This window comes from Ictalurus punctatus, chromosome 8, assembly GCF_001660625.3.
Source record: "Ictalurus punctatus breed USDA103 chromosome 8, Coco_2.0, whole genome shotgun sequence".
Taxonomy (NCBI): domain Eukaryota; kingdom Metazoa; phylum Chordata; class Actinopteri; order Siluriformes; family Ictaluridae; genus Ictalurus; species Ictalurus punctatus.
The window spans coordinates 8095624-8112812 of NC_030423.2; the positions used below are offsets into that span (position 1 = coordinate 8095624).

The following is a 17189-nucleotide window of genomic DNA, read 5'->3' on the forward strand; positions in this document are numbered from 1 at the left end:
ATGCTGTAATACTGCCCTGTGGCCCAGTCTCAGAAGTGAGGGGATCATGCTCTGCTTCAGTATGTCACAATACACGCTGGCATTCATGGTTCCCTCAATGAACTGTAGCTCCCCAGTGCTGGCAGCACTCATGCAGCCCCAGACCATGACACTCCCACCGCCATGCTTGACTGTAGGCAAGACACACTTGTCTTTGTAGTCCCCACCTGGTTGCCGTCAAACACGTTTGACACCATCTGAACCAAATAAGTTTATCTTGGTCTCATCAGACCACAGGACATGGTGCCAGTAATGCATGTCATTAGTCTGCTTGTCTTCAGCAAACTGTTTGCGGGCTTTCTTGTGCATCATCTTTAGAAGAGGCTTCCTTCTGGGACGATGCAGACCAATTTGATGCAGTGTGCGGCGTATGGTCTGAGCACTGACAGGCTGACCCCTGTTGTGGATAAAAATGACATGAAATAAACATGAGGGAGACCTAGTATGAGTAATATGTAATTTTATTGAAAATTCACAGGACTGGTGGGTGTGTAATCTTGAGGCGAGCGGTAGGGGGAAGAAAATGGGGTGTGTCCTGGGGACATGGGATAGTCAGCAAGGGTGAAATAAGGAGAACACTGAGAGTACGGCGGACTGACAGGTGAGAAGAGGGAAGAATGGTCAGAGCCCAGATGAGAGAAGGTGACATCATCCTCAGACTGAAAGCTGGAGGGAGGGTCAGGCGGAGGGTCTGTCTGTGTAGAGGCGTCAATACACACATTCACGGGGTGGATTCTGTATCTGAGGGGGGGGACCCCGCATTTCCATTTCCAGAGGGGTGCTGCGAAGAACGTTAAGTAGCACCATGATGGCAGCAGTGAGATGCGCGAGCTGATAGTGAGTGTTCAGATCCAAATCCAGCCCCTCCAGTAAAGGAGAGAAGGAAAAATGACGACAGGCACCTAGACACACAGAAGCGGTATTAGGCGGATATTGACGAATTGGATTCACACTATAAGATCTTTTAAGAGTAACACACTATGGTTTATTAGTCACAGAGAAATATAAGAGCTGAGGAGTGCAGGCTGAGAAACACACACTCTCGTACAGTCAAGGGCAGGCGTGCAGACATAACACCCACACTCTCTCTCTCTCTCTCTCTCTCTCTCTCTCTCTCTCTCTCTCTCTCTCTCACACACACACACACACATAACATTATAACTTTATAAGAATAATAAAAAGGAATATTAAGATATTATAAGGGTAATATAAAGAGTAGTAGGATATGTAGGATATTAGAAGGATAATATAATGATATTATGAAGTAGGGAGTACAGTAAACCATTTGCAAGCAGTATAACCATATATAAAATAGAGATATGGAGCAAATATGAAGGTAAATTATAAACCAGAAATACAGAAAAATGTAAAAGAAACTTACTCATAATTCAGATGGTGAAGATTCTTGTCTCGCGAGGAAGGGTCAAGTGTGGTGTAGATGGGGGCCTTAATTTTAAGAGAAAACCATGAGGAGCTATTTATAAGGGTAGCTGAGTCAAGGTCTCTCTAAATTGTTTTGTTTCTCTCCCACTTTCAACCCTAATGGTAATCAGAAAGACCTTTTTCAAAACATAACGGTAGTCAGAAAATCCTCGTTCAAAACATAATGGTAAATTTGATAAGCCTCTTTTTAAACATCATGGTAATGTAGATGAGCTCTTTTTTTAACCCTATTGGTATTGATATCATAGTCTTTCTAAGATATATTGGTTATTTACTGTGTAAATACAGTATAAATACTGGAGCTTGAGCTCCAGGTGTGAGATCACTTCTGAGAATTGTCATTGGTGTGGATCTCGTGTGGTGGAACGGAACCAATAAATCTGGACCCTTGCTTCTTCTCACTCACAGCTGGTGTCTTATTTTTCTATCTCCAACTGGGTTTGCAGATGTGAGTATTTGCTTCTATATTGAATTTTAAGTGTCTTTGGATAATAGGCTAAATTTGGGCCAGCACCCCCCACCCCTTCAACCTCTGCAGCAATGCTGGCAGCATTGTCTTGGAGGTGTGTTTGGGGTCATTATCATGCTGGAATACTGCATACTGATCATGTTCTGCTTCAGTATGTCACAGCACATGTTGGCATTCATGGTTCCCTCAATCAATAGACGTATGAGTGCTGCCAGCATTGCTGCAGAGGTTGAAGGGGTGGGGGGTCAGCCTGTCAGTGCTCAGACCATACGCCGCACACTGCATCAAATCAGTCTGCATGGCTGTCGTCCCAGAAGGAAGCCTCTTCTAAAGATGATACACAAGAAAGCCCGCAAACAGTTTGCTGAAGACAAGCAGACTAAGGACATGGATTACTGGAACCAAGATAAACTTATTTGATTCAGATGGTGTCAAGCATTTTTGGCTGCAACCAGGTGAGTAGTTCAAAGACAAGTGTGTCTTGCCTACAGTCAAGCATGGTGGTGGGAGTGTTATGGTCTGGGGCTGCATGAGTGCTGCCGGCACTGCCTAGCTACAGTTCATTGAGGGAACCATGAATGCCAACATGCACTGTGACATACTGAAGCAGAGAATGATCCCTCCCTTCAGCGACTGGGCTGCAGGGCAGTATTCCAGCATGATAATGACCACAAACACACCTCCAAGATGAGCTGAGATATCGAGGCTTCCATAAACATCCGTATAACCACAATTTGTTGTGAGCCATGAGCCAAAGTCGGCCACCATGGTTAGACCAAGTCAAATAAAAATCTAGTGGTTTTGCAATATCAACACATAAAGTTAATCACTCAAAAACATTTAAGAAAATTAAAAAAATGGCCAAGCAACGAACTTTAAAATTTTTGGACCACTTCAGGTGGACTGACCTGTTTACTCCTGTACGGTGAAAATCTGGGGATAGAACACAGTCATTGTTGTTGCAGCTAAAAACAAAACAAAAAATGTACCTGAAAATGGAGTTTGTGGAAGAAGAGACAACTGGACCTATAGCTAAATGATGGTACTCAGATGGCCAGTCATGGTGGCCCCCATACAAAGACCGGTTGCTGTAGAGCATCAGGATGATGGGGGCACCACAGCCAAACATCAGGCAAGAATTCTGCATGAGTCAGGTAAGCAGAATAAATTACTCTGTACATTATTAAAACAGATCGTAAAGTCACTAGTACATTTTAACATCACCAACAAATGGAAAAGAAAGAAGCAAAAGAAAAACTCATGCTACACTGATGACAAACCTAGAATGCCTGGGAAAAAAAATATATATATATATAATAATAAGATAATATTCTGCTTGATATAGAAATAAAAAAGAATCTTTAATAAAATAATCTACTTTAAGCCATCATTAAATATGAAAATCTCATGAAAAATGACTAAATTACAGATAAATACAAAAAGCGTACAAGTATGATTCTCCAGTGGATGTGTGTAGAAGAAACGTTATTAAACGTTTGACGGATGCAAGTGCAGTTTGACAGTTTTATTAAAGAGAGACACAGGTAGATAAATCCAAATCGTAATCCATAAACGTAATCCAAAACATGCAAAAGGTCAGGCGATCGGCAAACAGGCATACATGGGGCAAAGCAGGAATCAAGGTCGTGGTCACGAGATACAGGGTCAATATACCCAACATGAAACATAAACAATCGCGAGAGACTGGGAGCAGAGAAACCAGCGTGAACGACTATGACTATGACTATGGTAAGGAATCTAAACTAAGTATCTAATCTATCCAATATTCCGCGCTGTGTGCTGGGAGGCGCGCGGTATATATACAAACATAATCAGCCTCGTAAAGGCTCGTAAATACTAACATTTGTACACACACACACACACACACACACACACACACACACACACATTATATATGTATATAAATAGCGTTCATGTTAGTTCATAATTACACGTTTGTTTTTTACATATTTAAAGTTTTATTTGGTTAAGTCGGCTTTAAGTTGGTTCGTTTGTCAGCATGTCGTTGGTAAGTATTAATTAGCCTGTTGACATCGTAACACGTTGAAAATTACAATCATATAATAGATACAACTAAATAGTATAATTACAAATACAATAATCTACGCTCCTCACTGAAAAACGGTTAATGGTTAACGGTTAATATCCCTTTGTGTTATTCATTTCATGAAATAACCACGCAGGTATCACCTCGTCTCTAATCAAGAAGTGAAGCGGTGGTTGGCACTTGCTTCCCAGAAATTACACCATGCCCCCACTAAATGACGTATTTACAGCTATATTAGGTCCATGACTATTAAAATAACATTTTTAGGCAACTGTAAGGAAAATAAAATAAACATTTGTTTGTCATTTTACTTTGTTTCATTTAATTTTAATTTAACTCTCATGCAACACCTGCCATTTATAATGGAACGGAATTCAAACTCTTATGTTTTACTCACTGTTCAAAAAATGCCCCGTGGCCATGATTTACATGAGCCACTACTAGTAAATAAATAAAAGCACACATTTAGGTTCAATACATGACAAAACTCACAGTTGATGTTATATTGTTTCCCCAACTACAGAAAGTTCTCTACAGTCAACCTCACTCACTCACCGGCAGCAGCCACAGTTAACACTCTGTCAAAAACCGGGTATGTGCACTCATTAACTTACTTCTTATACTAATTAGCAAAGATGATGGTGGTAGTGACCTCCATGCTTTATTTATTCTTAAGGTTTGAACAGTTACAGCGCTCCTATAAAGCATGTTGTTACGCCTCGCCGGGAGATGGCACTGCGGCGTGGCTTCTGAGTGGACACGTGACTTGTGTTTTGATTCGTTCTCTTCCTGCTTGAATACTGGTTTATTTTAGAGGATGTCTTTGATTTGCCCCAGGTGTCCATGGTTTAGTATAATTATGTTGGCTATTTAAACCCCTCGTGTGGCTGCGCACTTCGCGCAGTATTATTATTTGTAACGTAGATGCCAGTGTGATAGATATTGGTGTTAACAGTGTAGCATGCAGGTTTTGCATGCTAGCGGTCTCATTTCCATGTCCTGTTTCCTGCCTCAACTTTAGTCTCATGTTTACTCGTATCTAATTCCGTAAAGACCGCGTTCCCTGTGTTTGGTTTTTGTTTGTTTGTTTATGAATAAAGACAGCGCTCCTGCGCCTACTTCCTGTGTATCCCTGTGTATCGTTATACATGTATAGAGTCACAGTGATAAGACACAGTGATAAGAGCATTTAAATAGCAATACTAACTGCACTGTTCAGGTCCGATCTGAAAAAAAAAAATCATGAATATCACGAACAACATGCCATAGCCATAGATGCCATAGAAGCGTACAATATGCGAGCGGCACGCTGGGTCAACGTCACGTGCAACGACGAGAGTCCACAAGCCTATCACGGGATGGTGTATCTGAACAGCTTCATGTACTGCATCGGAGGATTCGACAATGTGAATTACATCAACAGTGTGAGAAGGTTTGACCCCATCACCAGAACCTGGGCTCAGGTGAGCCCTATGCACTCTTGCCGGTGTTACGTGAGCGTTTGTGTGCTGGATGGTCATATCTATGCGATGGGAGGATTTGATGGCATTGAACATCTGAATATGGTCGAGTGATACGAACTTGAGAATGATCAGTGGCACATGATTGCGCCGATGCACGAACGAAGGAGTGACTTTAGCGCTACAGGACTAAACGGCAAAGTGTACTTATGCGGAGGGTTTAACCAGAGCAAGTGTTTGTTCACGGGGGAGTATTAGAGTCCTCAGACGGGAGCGTGGACCCTCACCCGCCCATGATGATCTGAAGGACTGGACTGGGCATGGTCGCATATGGAGGACAGGTTTACGCTGTCGGGGCATTTGATGGTGATAATGAGCTAAGCGATGTAGAGGTGTATAATCCTCAGACCAACGTATGGAGACAAGGTCCAGCCATGAACAACCAGTGCAGCAACTTCGGCATTGAGGTGCTGGACGATATCCTGTTCATTGCTGGAGGAAATAACAGCACTACCACCATGGATGAAGTGGAGTGATATGATGAGCAGACTTCTGAATGGCATGTGGTCAAAAACATGGGGATTTTTTGCTTTGTGTTGTCTGGTTTAACAAACATGACTGAGTACGCCGCGCCCTGAGACGATCCCTACAGAGTCCCTCGGAGCTCATGGAGCACCAGGGGCTACCTCACACCTCCTACCAGCGTCTGAGACGTACAAATAAACCTCTCCCTTCATCAGCATCCTTTTGTTCTCGAGAATCAAATTAAACATTCTGAAGCAGTCGAACTCCTGAATTTGCCTTTTGTTTACTCTCATATGCTGCAAGCCATGGTACTGAAACTCATAAAACCACAGCATCCCTCATGGAGACGTGTGATGGAATAGTTAACGTCAACCGTCCTGAGATCTCACACTCACACACATACACACACCTGACATCACAATGACATGGAGGCGCTCACATGGTCAACGCTAAACAGAATTCCCTTCATGTTATTTTCTATGTGATAAAACTGGACTTTGTTGACATATAGCCTAATTCCTCTTCCCAAGCACTAATGGTTTTGATATTGTAAGAACTGTCCTATGACCAGATCGTTGCATATATCCGTGAAATAATGCCACAATTATGAGGATTCAGCTTGAACACCTCTTCCCATGCAGACTTTGTAGGTAAGGAGGGAAAACCAGCGAACAGGGAGGAGACACAATGCCTAATTTGAAAGAAACAGAATAGGTGAGATGGAGGCAGGCTGAATGATGAGGATAATTCAGAAAAGTTTGCAATCACATTATTAATGAAAATATCCTCAAAGCATTTTAGACCCTTCTTTTCCCACAAAGAGAATGTGGAATCTATAAAGGCGGGGGGAAAGAGGTGGTTATTACATATTGGTGCCATGGTCAAGGCAGAGATGGATTTAAAATGACGGCGAAACTGATAGAACATTTTTAGAGAGGTACATACTATTGGATTATCTGTGTATTGTGAAAGGGGTATAGGAAGGGAGGAGAACACCATAGCAGGGTGCGAGGTTGAAATACAAGACCTTGCTTCTAAGTGGCACCATGGACGAGAGGGGGGGTGCACCCAAAGCACCAGTTTCTGAATAATAATACATGGAATTGGGCAGTGAGAGGCCACCACTTAGTCGACTCCTTTGAAGTGAAAATTTGGAAACCCTGGGAGTTTTTCCTGCCCATATAATAGAGGAAATTAATTGGTCTATATTTTTGAAGAAATATCTGGGTAAAAACAAACGGATAGACTGGAAAAGGTAGAGGAATTTTGGAAGAATGTTCATTTTTGCCATGTTTATTCTACCAAGAGGGGATAATGGTAGAGCTGCCCATCTTTGAAAGGCTGACTTCATGTATGAAATTAAGGGTGTAAAATTCGCCGCCATTAATGCACAGTAGGAACGGATGACATTAACGCCAAGATATTTGAATTTTGAATCCTCCAAATGAAAAGGTATTTCAGTCTGTATTATCTTTTGGCCAGATTGATTTCTGGGGAAGCATTCACTCTTTTGTAGGTTCAGTTTATACCCGGAAAATTTCCCAAAGTCATTTAATACATGTATTATCTCTGGAATATATGCAATTGGATCTGTAACATAAAACATTAAGTCATCAGCATATAGGGTTAGTTTATGTTCAATTCCTTTACGAATTATACCCTGAAATACAGGAAGAGTTCTAAGCGTTATCGAGAGAGGCTCAATCGCTATGGCAAAAAGTAAGGGAGACAGAGGACATCCCTGGCACGTACCCCATGACAAAGTAAAATAGTCAGATTTAGCATCGTTGGTATATATATATATATATATCGTTGGTATATATATTGGTATATATATATATATATATATATATATATATATATATATATATATATACGTTACCGGATCGCTCCCTTCCTCTCATTCCGGAATACCGACGACCTGGAGATTGCAGCATCATGAACAGGACTCCAAATCATCCACTTTATCAGTGAGTTGTTTGTTAGCCGAAGTTAGCTTTAGCACCGTCTGTTCCAGTGCTACAATGCGGTCACTTTAATCGTTCAGGTGCTGGTCAAGCTCGTCAAAACGCTGTCCTTGTAATTCAATTCCCGATTTAAAACTCTCAAAAGACGCAACAACTGGGGCCAGAGCTGAGTCATTCGTTGCTTTCACCTGTACTGCGATGGTAGATGCTAGCTCCACTATTAAAGTGTTGCGGAGATTTTCCAAGTCCAGCAGTAGCTTGTCGCCGTGCATCGTCATGCTCGGTGAAGATTTAGGTTTCCATAGTCTTTCAGAAGCCATAAGTCCTTTCTGGTTATAATTGTAGACCAAGTAACTGAAAAGGAACGCACCAAATGTCTTAGAAAAGATCCAGGTTACCTGAAAAGCACAATTAAAAGATAAAATGCTCAGGAGCTCACTCCACGCGTGCCTTCTCAGCTCAGCCGGACTCAGCCGGTTTTTACTTCTGTATTTGACACTATTGATAACACCACCACTGAGCTGAACAAACTGCTTTATTTACAACAATTTAGTCAATTTCACTTCCTCCTCGCATACAATACAAAACAACTCTTATTTATACACCAATAACATAGTGGGGTCTGTGTCACGTTTCGTGATGTAACGGAGATAAGGTAGGATGCAATCACAGGTTAAACAGTTTTATTATAGAGACACAGGCAGGTAAATCCAAAACGTAATCCAATAACGTAATCCAGAAACATGCAAAAGGTCAGACATTCTGCAAACAGGCATAAACTGGGCAAGGCAGGAATCAAGGTCGTGGTCACGGTAAACAGTGTCGATATACCAAACATAAAAAATAGCGAGGTACTGGGAGTGGAAAAACCAGCGTGGACTAAATCTTATGACTATGACTAAACGTATTCTACTATAATACTCCGCGCCGTGTGTTGGGAGGCGCGCAGTATTTATACAAACATAATCAGCGCCGTAATAGCTGGCGGCTGAGGGCAATTCAGACACACGTGAAACAATAGCCAATGACAGAACAGGGAGGAGACATAACAGAAACATAAACAAACACACCTGTCCAAATGTCACGAATGTCAACAAGGCAGAGCGACGTCCTCGGTGGAGCAGGGAAACAGAGAGACGTACGCAGCAGTGCAGGGAAACAGAGTGACGTACGCAGCCGTGCAGGGAAACAGAGGGACGTCTGCAGTGGAACAGGAAAGCGGAGAGAAGTTCCCAGCAGAACAGGAAAGCAGAGTGATGTCCTCAGGTGAGCAGGAAAGCAGAAGTGACGTACTCAGCGGAGCCTGCAGGCTGAACTTGGCTGGTCATGTCAGCAGACTGGGACGTGAGCACAGCTTGGTTGTCCGTGTCAACAGACACTTGGTTGTGCATGTCAGCAGACGTGGACATGAGCAGAGCTTGGTTGTCTGTTTCAGCAAACTTAGGCATGTGCAGAACTTGGTTGTCCCCGTCGGCTGACTTGGGCATGAACATAACTTGGTTGTCCTTGTCGGCGGACTCAGGCGTGAGCAGAACTTGGCTGTCCTTGTCGGCGGACTCGGGCGTGAGCAGAACTTGGCTGTCAGTGTCGGCAGACTCGGGCGTGAGCAGAACATGGTCGGCCGTGTCGGCTGACTTGGACGTGAGCAGGGCTTGGTCGGTCATGTCAGCTGACTTGGACGGGAGCAGGGCTTGATCGGTCTTGTCGGCTGACTTGGACGTGAGCAGGACTTGGCTGTATGTGTCAGTAGACTTGGGCTTGAGCAGAACTTGGTCGGCCATGTCAGTAAACTTGGGCGTGAGCAGAACTGTTTGTAAAACTTAAACAATAGCGAGCGGAGAAACCAGCGTGGACTAAATCTAATGATTAACCTGACTATAACTAGGACTATGACTATGACTATTGCATGGCGTACCTTGCATGGCAGCATGCATTTACATGTGGCTCTTTGGCACGCTGCTTAAAGGGGAAGTCGTGACAGTCTGAAAGAGTGCAAAAAATTTAAATAAAGTGAAATGTTAGTAAATTGTCTTCTTTTGTTTAAATAAAATCGTAGATGAGGTGAAAAAAAAACAGTTAAAACAAACAAAGCACATAAAAATAATTCTAACACATTTTTTTTTTAAAACATAAGCAAACAAAAAAACAGATGCAGTGCTGCAATGGCGGTCCTGAACGCAATTCTGAAAACGCCCACAAAACAGCGCCGTTTATCGGTGGATCCGATATTACAAAACCAATATCAGATTATGAAAAAATGCTTAAGTATAGGGGGAAAATATCGGTAGAACCAATTAATCAGTTGATCTCTACAGTGCCCTCCACTAATATTGGCACCCTTGGTAAATATGAACAAAGGCAACTGTGAAAATCATTTATAAAATAAATTCACAAAAACACTCTGCTCTTGTTCACCCCATAATGTTGGGTTTCACTTCTACTCTGATGATAAACGAGTATATAACACTTTTAGAATTTGAAGCTTTTGGTCTCTGAATACGTTCACTTGGATGAATCTAGAATGATTCCAAGCATTATAATAGGCATTATTATTATAATATTTTTTTAAAATTCACATAAAGCCTGCTATGTACGCTGATAAACATAGAACAAAATGTGCTGATAAATGTACCTCATTCTTTTCCAAAAGCTAATAAATAATTCATGAAAAAATATATTAAGTAATTAGAAAGGAAGGAAGGAGATACGTTTCAGTGATTTCAGGCTTTTACTCACTACAATAAGTCTTTCATATATTTTTAAGGGCAGCACTTACATTGGTGTCAGTCATACAGTGAACCAGAGCCACTGCTTTGGCCTCCCACTGAGTGAACAGAGATGTGTGTTATCTGAGAACTGCAGCAATCCAGCAAGTCCTGAAAACAGCACAACAAACGGTTCAGATCAAAAAAGGGAGGGAAAAGTCTTTTATCTATAGTCTTAATGAATAACTCTGAGTGCACCTGCCTTTAATAACCTAATGTCGTGTCAAAAATGACTAACGGTGCTAATTACCTTTTTCAATAAGTGATCATACTCAAAAGCACAATTGAAAGTAAAAAATCTAGAACAGGATCTCAGCCGCTCGGAAAGCCCCAAGCACGGCCCTGGCAGCCTTGTGGACGGCACCAGCGCCTGAGTACTTCACCCCACTGCACTTAAATAACCTCTGCACATTTTCCTCAGAAACGGCCTCCTGTGTGTCTGTGCTCAGCCCACCGCTGTCTAGGCTCGCTACACTATTCGATTTTTATTCAAATTTTTAAAAAGTCCTTATTTTTTTTCCAACTGACATCTTTTTTTCTGGGCTCACTGAATCATGTCCTATCAAATAAACTCTTCAGCTCATACATTAAGCTTTTAAAGACAGTGTAAAATAATTTTAAAATAGACAAACCGCACCAGATTTGTGGACATCCAGAAGGACGGCAGACCGAGTTCAGCTAGCATCAGTCCGTTCTGAGGTCAGCCGTTCTGAAAGAAGGGCAATAACAATCTGAAAACTGGATATATATTCGAGATACAAAACAGGATGTCTTGTGGAGTTCAAATAAAGAACTTATTAGAAATGCTAATAAATAATTCATACCTTTTCTTAACTCCAGGACTCTTGCTCGCAGCACAAACCATTTAGCCAGGACTCTCTGTAAACATACAAAAGATGATCAAACATGTCTTTCAAGATTATCACAATAAGCATAACGTATTTATAATTGTATGCAATTTAAAACGTATCTGGAAAAAGATTTTTACAATTTTTAAAAAAATGTTCTGTTTTTAAAAATTATCGACTCTGATTTAAAAAAACAAAACAAAACAAAAAAACATACTGCTATTGGAGGGGGAGAAAAACAGTTTCTGAATTTGCATACATTTCCAGGAAATGAACACAGGACCAAGTTCTATGTCTGGATCACTTATTTACCTTTAAATGACCTTTAATTTACTAAAATCTGCCACATGAATACATAAAAAATGTAAAATAGAGGCATGTAGCTACAGACACTGTATACAGTATCACACTCACATTACAGTACTGGGCTGTCATGATTAACATCGTATCATCATATCATACCTGTACTTTAGGCAACACTCTCCACATCAAGGACGCCACCACACCCTTTAACCAGATACAGAGCTCTTGAGACGGGACATCTGATGGGATGGAGCTCAACAACGCCTGCATGGATTTCTCATTAAACTCGCCCACAAAGCCTGAAGAGATGGAATTAAGTCAATTATCAAAGATTCACGTTATTACGTATTGCTCAACTTAGAAGCTCGAATACACAGATACACACTGCGAGGTATTGATATAACAACTGATATGGGCATATCTGTTAAAACAAAAATTTGCATTTAAAAAATATGCAAAGTCTGGCTTCTTTTTTTGTTTGTTTGCTTGCAAAATCACATTTGAACAAAAAAATGGAGACAGTCTAGAACACAAGTTTATGCAAACTAATACTTTACTAAGTATTAGTAAAATACAAGTAAAATAAGTGCTTTTTACATGTTTGTCCAAAACTCAAAGAATCTTTTTCGTCATAAACTGAATGTTCAACACAAGCAGATGTCTGTTTATCTCTGTTATTTAGAAAAATATATATTAGAGGTCGACCGATTGATCAGTTTTGCGAGATTAATTGGCCCTGATAACCAGCACAAATTCACACCGTTATCGGCACAAATTCACACCGATAGTTTTTCCTGGTTGCATCTGATGCTGAGAAGGATCCGCTGTCATCATACAGTTCGAGAGAGGCCTGTAGAGGCGAAATAAAAACTGTCACTGAATAAATCTGTGTTATTTGAAATGTTTTTTTATTCATTTTGGACGTGTCTATTTTTATTTGTTATTTTGGGTGCTACTTTTTGGTTGGATATATATTTTATTTACTTTAACATTTATTAATAGTTAATTCATATATATTAATATTTACATATTTTTTCATTTACATTTTTTTTCATTTTAAAAATATGCTGGAATTTTTTACCACTCTTCCATGCAATATTCTTTCAGTTGCAAGATGTTTGAGGGTTTTCTTGCATGCACTGCCCATTTGTCGATATGCTCACTGGCAAACTGTAGTCTTGCTCTAATGTTCTTTTTAGACAGCATGCAAGTCAAATTTGTTTCTTTCTTATTGTAGAAGCATGCACTTTGACAACAACAGCTGCAAGACTTACATGCCATTGCAGATCCTGTGATGAATTTGTGGGGTTCTTGGAGACTTCTTTTTGGATCAGACAGTGTGCTCTTGGGCTGAATTTGCTGGGACGGCCAGTCCTGGACATTGTCATTTGAAATCTGCGCCATGTGTAGATGATTTTCCTTACAATGGAATGATGTATTTCAAATAATTTGAAGATCATTTTAAATCCCTTGCCATTGAAAGAATATTGCATGGAAGAGTGGTCAAAAATTACAGCAAGCTGATGTCAGAGACAAGCAGACAATTATGCAAAACGCCTACAAAATGTTATTTCTGCTAAAGGGGGCAATACTAGCTTCTGAAGCCAAGGGTGTATTTACTTTTTCCACAGAAGAATATCACAACTATTGATATTTCTGTTGAATAAATTAATGAAAAGTCTAATGTTCCTTGTGGTTATGTTCAAGTATATCAACTTTATTAATAGGCACTGTTTCAAAGATGATCAAATGTTTGTTTGTTCAATTGTCAAAAAAGCCAACAATTTCCAAGGGGTGTACTTAATTTTTCACATGACTGTAAATGCCTCAATTATTGCACATTTTCTATTGAAACCAATTATCTGCTAATAATCTTTAGATAAGGGAAAAGAAATACCACACAATAATTACCTGTGCTATTTCAAAGTCACTGAATTTACCTTGTTCTCAGAGACAAAAGTTCACACACAAACCCCTGCAAGAACTTCCAGATGTTGACCATTTGTTATTGAAGAAACTCTATAATTATCATAAAGGAATGCAATGACTTTGCCTTCTCTGCTTTGATGCTGTGATGGTGTGTATAATTATTTCAGATGGTAAAAAATATTGTAGGAGATAATGACGCATTTTATTTAAATTAAATGTAAATAATTAGGTAAATAATTAAATAAATGTAAATGTTTCAAATAACTCGATATGTAGGTAACTATTATTAGAAAATCTTGCAAATATTTTTTATAGCCTACCTTTTAATTCTATATTTATTATATTTGTTTAATACACTTTTTTTTTTTTTTTTTGATCTAGATGCTTTCCAGTTCCTTGGTTGATGTAGACCAGTGGTCACCAATCCTCTTCCTGGAGATCTACCTTCCTGCAGGTTTCATCTCCAACCAAAATCTAACAGACCAGTTTTAGTTGATCAAGAATTTCTTAAAGCAATGATTAGACGGTCATATGTGCTGGATTATGGTTGGACCTAAAGTCTTCAGGAAGGTAAATCTCCAGGAACAGGGTTTGTGACCACTGTTCTGACATATGTCATACTGAAAATGACAGAGATACCTTCTAGATCAACCAAGGAGCAGGAACTTAAATTAAAAAGTAAAAAGTAAGCTCAAATATATACACCACGCCACATACAGATGGAAGGTTGGAAGATGTCCATAACAAATCTTGAGAGATTAGATGCGATTAGGCGAGTAATTATTTAGAGCACACTGCCCTCTTAAGGCCGCTAAAATTAGTACAGGACTAGAGCACATGTGAGATAGCTAGGGCTGCAACCTAACTATCTATCTATCTATTTAAATATATATATATATATATATATATATATATATATATATATATATATATATATATATATATATATAGTTTAGAACATATTTGTGATGTGCACATTTTGCTTTTGTAAACAGTTCTGAGTTACGAATAGTCTACATAGGAATAAATTTAAAAACGAAAATGTCATAAGCTCCTAATTTGACTAGCCTAAATAACAAAAGACATAGTTTATGGATAATACATCACCATTCCAAAGGGATTTTTCGACTAAATTACGATAATTTACAACTGTTTAGGAATAAAATTGACTCGGTGATTCTTCAGCACCTTTGTGCTTATCCTATCTGACCAGCAGAGGACGCCCTCGTTGTGGCTTAAACCATTGAGAGTCTAGTGTACAGTAAAGCAAAGTGAACAACAGCAACATTTTGGTCTATTGATCTATAAAAGTGGTTCCCAAACTGGGGTCCGAGCACATCCAGGGGTCCATGAAGCATAGCCAGAGAGTTTTTCATATTTTGTTACAGTGGCGGAAATCCCCACCTGCTACTAACAAAGTTATGTTTATTAGCGTTCTCATTTATTTATTAGCTGGTTTGTCTGGTCGCTGGAATTGAACAGATTTATCCAGACCTCAGTAGATAAAAAACAAGTATAAATAACATCAACTTTGACCTAATGTTTTACCTTGGTGTAAAGATCAGAAATGAAACATTTCTGCTCTAATAAATAGCCAAACAAATAATAATGCGCACAATAGCCATTTTAAAAGTTGGATTATGTTCACAAAATAAAAATGTACATGTATATATATTTGTACAGAAGTTTAGTTTATTTATTTTACAAGCTATGCACATTGGAGGAAAGTTTTTCTTTTTTAAAAGCATAGTCTTCTATACGTGGTAAACATGACTGATACATTTTATAACACCTTGAATGTGTGCATGAAGAGGATACATGTTGGCCTTTTGGTGACTGAGATGGTTACATGCTACTTTGAAGGTGCATGTAGGCACACATATGGGCACTGTGATGTGACCCAGGACAATGAGTGGATGATATGTTTGTATTTTCACCATAATTAATAATTAGTCATTAGTAATATATTAGTAAAATCACAGCATATTATATTATCCCTTTTAAACTTGCCTAGCTTTGCCACTTAATTATGGTGACACCATGAATCTCACCTGAATACAGCTGTTCAGATAAAATGCTAGCCTACAGACAAATATATATTTTAAAAAAAGAATCATTAACATTAGGCTAATTTAATCAACAAAATTTTTATGAACATTAATTAATAACTGTTGATTGTTAAATAATTGTTCACTAATTTGTACAAATGATTTTCTATTATTATTTGCATGTGTTGGAGTGCAGCATACCAAAGTGATCCAACCAACCTGATAAATACTAATAAACATTTTCAGCCCATATTTACTCCAGTGTCAGTCAATATTTAAAGGGAGCTGCACGAAAAAGCTTGTTTCTCCCTTATGTAATTATATAACATTATATATATATATATATATATATATATATATATATATATATATATATATATGTGTGTGTATATATATATATATATATATATATATAAATATATAAATATATATATATATATATATGTGTGTGTATATATATATATATATATATATATATATATATATATATATATATATATATATATATATATATATATATAAAACTCTTAAAAATAAAAGAACCTTTTCCTCACTATAACCTGAAGAAAGATTTTCTTCCTTTAGAATCTTTCCACATAAGCTAATGGTAGCATTTACTGTCGGATTTTTATTTATTTATTTATTTTTAAAGAAATGACATTTAATTTTTATTTTATTTTATTTATTTATTTGTGGCACTGACAGAAATGGTTAAAGATTCGTCAGTCAAAAAGGTTTTTATTTTCTATGACATATAATAATTGCTGGCATTTAAGTGTGTGTACGTTTCAAATGAAATGCTAGTTTCATCATTTAAAACATTTTAACTTTATTTTGTTCTTCTTTTTTAATGATTCTGTGTGAGGAACCTATCCAGAACAAAAGCTCAGCAATCTACCTCCAATTTTAATTAATAAGAAAATTTCTTATAGACGATTATTAATGAAACAGTACCTTCATCTGTGATTATATTATATAGGCTACTGAAAAACAGCTAAATTAATGAATACTTAACAGTGACAATTATTCAGTAGTCTATGCAACTTTAAGTTAGGTTTCTAGATGTCCCATGAAGTCTACATATTGAACACATTTCTACGAGGTAAAACAATTTTGTGTGATTTATTTTTCTGTTTGGTTCACATATGTAATATATTACAGCTAACCTAATAAGCTATGGCATATGTGTGCTTCCTTGCCCCCTGTGATTTTCTGTGCTCTGCATTGAAGTCCAGTGAAAAATTGAAATCACTTTGTATAGAATTAATTAATGAACACGGGCAGCTGGTCCTCAACACTGAAAACGATAAAAATAGTTAACAAGT

The 17189-nt window shown here is 38.6% G+C and overlaps 1 long non-coding RNA gene across 1 annotated transcript; it reads right to left on the minus strand.

Moving 5' to 3' along the window:
- Positions 1 to 518: 518 nt before the first annotated feature.
- Positions 519 to 13513, minus strand: LOC124628417 (uncharacterized). The gene is made up of 7 exons (XR_008396927.1): positions 12047 to 13513; positions 11561 to 11615; positions 11374 to 11445; positions 10748 to 10847; positions 2860 to 2884; positions 1421 to 1485; positions 519 to 941 (listed from the first exon to the last, which is right to left on the minus strand). It is a non-coding gene; the product is annotated as an uncharacterized LOC124628417 (long non-coding RNA).
- Positions 13514 to 17189: the final 3676 nt, after the last annotated feature.